Source organism: Octopus bimaculoides, chromosome 3 (genome assembly GCF_001194135.2).
Source record: "Octopus bimaculoides isolate UCB-OBI-ISO-001 chromosome 3, ASM119413v2, whole genome shotgun sequence".
Lineage (NCBI taxonomy): Eukaryota > Metazoa > Mollusca > Cephalopoda > Octopoda > Octopodidae > Octopus > Octopus bimaculoides.
This window is the reverse complement of record NC_068983.1, coordinates 16,580,042-16,585,562: the sequence shown is the minus strand read 5'-3', so window position 1 is coordinate 16,585,562 and position 5,521 is coordinate 16,580,042. Positions and strand designations below refer to the sequence as shown.

The 5,521-nt window shown below is 32.5% G+C and overlaps 1 long non-coding RNA gene across 1 annotated transcript in view; it reads right to left on the bottom strand.

Moving 5' to 3' along the window:
- Nucleotides 1-1,778: 1,778 nt before the first annotated feature.
- The window catches only part of LOC128247265 (uncharacterized), a 17,210-nt gene continuing 13,467 nt past the window's right edge, over nucleotides 1,779-5,521 (bottom strand). Inside the window, exon 3 of the long non-coding RNA XR_008263619.1 lies at nucleotides 1,779-4,221. This is a non-coding gene — a long non-coding RNA (uncharacterized LOC128247265). The remainder of the gene's footprint in view (nucleotides 4,222-5,521) is intronic.

Here is a 5,521-nt window from a genome sequence, read left to right as displayed (position 1 = left end):
AGTTATGGGGACGTAAACACACCAGTATTGGTTGTCATGCACTTTCCGTTGCATTGTTGCCTTTATTGAACTCATAAAGCAAAATATGCTAAATATGCTCCTTTGTCACTTTCCTTATAGCTTTGAAAAAATAACTGTTAAATTCGAACTGCACTCTTCAAAACTTGCACTAAGAATAAGCACAGGGTAAAATTATCATCTACTTTTATAGCAAGTTGATGCAAGAAGTTTATCCAATCTCCTCCCACTTTTAGTTCATGCAATTGAAAAAACTGCATTATTTATGGGATGGCCCAATATTTTCTATATATTAAGTTTTGTCATGACAGAAAAAAAAAAAAAAAAAGAGATACATTTGACATTTCAATTATAATTTATCATTGACGAATAAAGTATTAAGTTGTTATTGGAAAGTCTTGTATGAATTAAATACTATGTTACTGTTTTGAAGTTCATACATCTGGTGACAATCTCTAAGGATTATTGCCTGTGTTGCTTTGTTGAACTTTGCGAGAGTGTTATAATGATTCTGAGTGGTGAACAGATTGAAGAAGAAATCCAAACTGCCAAATATGGTATATTCTACCTTTCAGATATATTTGAGAAGCTAAATTTACTGAACAAACTGCTGCAAGGTAAAAGTATAAATCTTTTAGTTTAAAAAGAGGCTACGAGTGTTTTACTTGAAAGACTTAATCTATTCAGGATAAATATTGAACATAAAGAGTTAATGTATTTTGCAACTCTTGCCTCTATTGAGGAGGAGCTGCAAGAGGATGATATTTTAATGTACATCGAGCACTTGAAGAAATTGTACAGTGATATGGAAATTAGATTCAAAGCTCTACTGAAAATGTACATTCTGAGTTGACTGGTAGACCCATTTGGGACAAATGCAGCTGATGTTGATATCAGATGGCAAGAAAGCCTTATTGAACTGTAGAGTAATCAAACTGCTCAAGCTAGATTTTATCACGATTTCAATAACGTATGGACAAGAAGTGAAATTGTCATGAAATTCCCATTGCTTTAAGGTAGGGTAAAGTTACCTTGTTGAGACATGTCAACTCATAGGGGCCGGTTTCTCGGTTTCCATAACATATAAATTCCCTACCTAGATGGGACACCAGTCTGTTGAAGGATTACTCTTTTTTTGCCAGCCGAGCAGACTTGAGCAATGTGAAATGAAGTACTTTGTTCAAGAACACAACACATCGCCTGGTCTTGGGATCAAAACTACAATCTTAGTCCAACACCCTAACTACTAAGTCACATGCCTCCACTTTCCATTGCTTTGGCAAGATGTTAAATTATATATCATTGCCTTCCTTCCTTACCTGATTGAATCAAGTTCTAGCTGAATATCTTTCCTACAATCAAAAGCTCACAACTGCTTAGAAATTGTAAGTAAAGGTGATCTTCATTTGTCTCTAACAACCATGGACCCTTGATATCGAATAACTTGTGAAACTGAATCAGTCACAAGGATCTCATTGAATAAATACAATAAAAAGGTAATACAACAGATTTTTAAAAAAAATTGCTATAGGATTTAATTTTTGTGCTCAAAAAGTAATCATTTTTTAGAAGTTATTAATTGTCTGGGTGTCAAGAGATTTTTTTTTGTTATATGTGTCATATCAAAAAAAAATATTGTATGATTATAAATAGCTGTTTTATTGAACTCACAAAATATTTTTGCTTTTATGAAATAGAATAATAGAGAATAAATGTGCAATTAATGGACACTGATATTTTTTTGTGGCATTTATTAAATTAATGATAGAAAACAGGTCACCTTTGGACAAAACTTTTTTTAAAATGTTTATTATTATAAATTATTGTTCAAAAATTGTTTTCATTACATTATCAATTTTTAAATATTTTTAGAAATTTATTTAATCGTAATAAAATGAATTTAACCCTTTAACATTCAAATCACTCTGTCAAATGTGAAGCTTATTTACCCACAATATTTCGAATTAAGCAGGGATTATCTCACAGCTTTGTGATTTCGATGATGTAATTATTTATTTTTAGAATGACATTGTAGGTTAGGTGTGAAAGGCTGGATGTGGTTGATTTCAATATAAAAGAGGTAGAAAATTTAGGCTGGATATGGCTGGTTTAAGTGCTATTTCAATATCATTTGAAAAAATTTACAAATTTTATATTTATTGTAGTTTTTTAATTGTTTCAAAAATTACCTATTTCAACTATTAACCATTTATTTAAAAACTGAAGTACTTTTTCACTAATAATGTCTAAGGTGCCACAGAAAAATTAAAGATTCCAAATATGTGTGTGGGGTTAGGATAGCTAAAAAGGTTGGAAACTATTGCATTAGATTATCAGCTAAAACATGACTCTTTGTACTCTGAGTTGAAATGACATCCAATCAAAACATTATCAATGATGATTCCAAAGAAACAATGAGGGCCTTTATTGAGTGGGCTATCAGCATTGTAGTGCACAAGGATATTCAATACAAATGGTATACACTGAAAATGCCAAGCGATCTCTGCAAAGACACAGGAAAACCATTTGTTCTGTGACAAGTGGTTATATTACAAAGTTTAAAGAGCCTCATCCACATCCCATACTTTGTTTCTCCTCTGATGAGAAAAAACTTGTAGCAGAGCTACATATTACATAGTAATATGTGAGTCGACCTGCACAGCAGATGAATATATCGATGAGGCGTCTAGACTCACTTTGATACACTATTTTTGCTTTGATACAGTAGCCTCGTTCTGAAACACTAGCCTTGTTCTGAGTTACATTGTAGAAAACTCTCAGTTCCTGCCAGGTTTCGGTCAAAGACACATGTTTTCTCTGCAGCTCCACACACAATCTCCCACGTGTGACTCACATGTCTATTCACCTTGACACAAGATATATGGTTCATAAATAAAGATATTTTATCACACGCACATTCTCAAAATGACTGTTCTCATTACACACATGCATACATACTGTAATACAAATATTATATATTACTTCTTTCAGTGCAAAAGCAGAAATCAAAACATTCTTTGTTTGTAAACACATATGTTTTTGTATTATACTACATGCTTCCACCACAGAATAAACAATACATTTATACACAAAACTGTCTTATGGTGAGTCATACTAACTGTTTTTCCATTTAATAGCATGCACTTGAACAGCCAACAACAGCCACTATAAAAAACTCAACCAAGACCAAAAGTCTAATAATAGACATGGCAGATGGTTTTGTGCTGATCCTTCTGATGTCCCCCCCCCCCTCAGTGATGCACACTAAATTTTTGGTAACTATGGTAGTTTTAGAAATGGTGAGTAGTGACGGCCATATCATTCCATATCACATCTTTGCACAGGACTTACCAAAATTTTTATTTTTATTTTTTGTTTTTGGACAGTAAGGGTGATTTCCTATTTGCTTCTATCTAGAAACCAAATGAAATGACTACTCTTCCCATCAAATTTTGCTTTTGTGACCTGGACATCAATGTTTTGAAACTGACTTATTTTCCATTACATTTCAGACAGAGTAAGCACTGAGTTGCTAAAGCAGAAATATTGTTCTAACAAATATTCTGCTCAATGCCACAGATTTTTTTGTCACTTACTTGACTCAAACCACTTGAGCATGTCCCTTAGTGGTTGACAATATGTGCATCTCTGATCATGAGCAGGAGTAGTGGGGGAGTATCATAGCCCTGTGTTGAGAGGAATTCTTTGGGGTTTGAATAAATGTAATAAAAGCAAAGTTTGAAGGAAATATTAGCAATTTTTCATATTTTTCTAGGGATAAGCAAATAGGAAATAACAGTTGCTGCCCAAGGACAAAAATTCTGTTACACAGTATAATCTAAAATGGATGTCAGATAATCTATACAATCAGGTAAAACCAAACTTGTAGCCTCCAGAATCATCAAATTTAACACTTTAACATTTAAACTGGCTATATCCTGCCAAAACATTCTACTCACTTTATGTTCAAACCAACCAGATCCAGCCTCTCTCACCTATCCCACAATGTAATTCTAAAAATAAACAATCACAACATCAAAATCTTGAATCTACGAGATAATGCCTGATGAATTCAAAACAATGTGAAAAGGGTTAAGTCCCATAGTCGACGACTACATTTGGAGAATTGTTGAATGGGAGACTAGCTGACATGGTCACAATATCATAGCTTCATTGAAGGCTGCCATTGTCCAGGTGATGTGTCTGAAATGAGAAAGAACAATTTAGTGCAGGCATGTCTATGATTCTGGCTCCACACTGAAGCAGTCATAAAAGTTGAGGGCAGATTCATAGAATACCCTTATAAGAAAACTTATCAAGAATATGTAAACAAATTTTCATCAAAATACATTTGGCTTTTGCTCGATTAGACTAGTTTCATTAAATTATCAAATATGTCTTCAAATACCTCTCATACCTTATATGTTTGTCTGTCTATCTGTCTGTCTATTTGTCTGTCTGTCAGTCTGTCTGTCTGTCTGCTTGTCTTTTTGTCTCTTTGGTTTCATATTTGCATACACACACACACACACACACATACACACACACACACAGAGTCATAGAGACAAATGTAAAATGTTATATGAGTTTAGTTTTCAAATCATGTAACTTTTAATTAATTTTTTTTTTTTTAAATATATATAGCCATATTTCAACGAAACAGAATATTACTTATTCTGTTCATTAACACAATGAGCAATGTTATTCTCAATACATAAAAATGTCCAGACAAATGACATTCTAAAGTACTTTGGTCATGAATATATGGTTGGAAGTGACATTTGTGTCCCTGTATACACACACTCAAACACACACACACATACATGCACACACATACACGCACACACATGCACGCATGCAGTGCACACGTTCCTTCTCTTTCTCTCTCTCTCTTGCTGTGTCTGTGAGTGTATGTGTGTGTATATATATATATATATATATATATATATATATACATATATAGAAAGAGACAGAGACACAGATAGATATACATATACTTCAGTATTCAAAATGGATGTTTGATGATGACAATGACGATGTATTTATGATAGACATGTGCATATATTTATGTGTAAATTTATATACATTATTATATATATTTATACAAACACACACACACATATGTCTGTGTATGTTTATACATATACATACACATATACTTATATATATTTGTGTATGCATGTGTGAGTGTACATATATATATATGTGTGTGTGTGTGTGTGTACTTATATTTATTTATGTATCTATATACTCATATATATGCTCCTATAAATATATTTATGTAAGGATATATATATGTATGTGTGCATGTACATATATATGGGTGTGTGTGTGTGTATACTTGTGTGTGCATGCACACATACATATACACATATTTAAATCTACATATGTACATCTGTTCATACATACTTTACAAATATATGCATGTGTATCTATAAATATATTTGATATATGCATGCACACACACACACAAACCATATGCACAAGCATTCATTTATATATA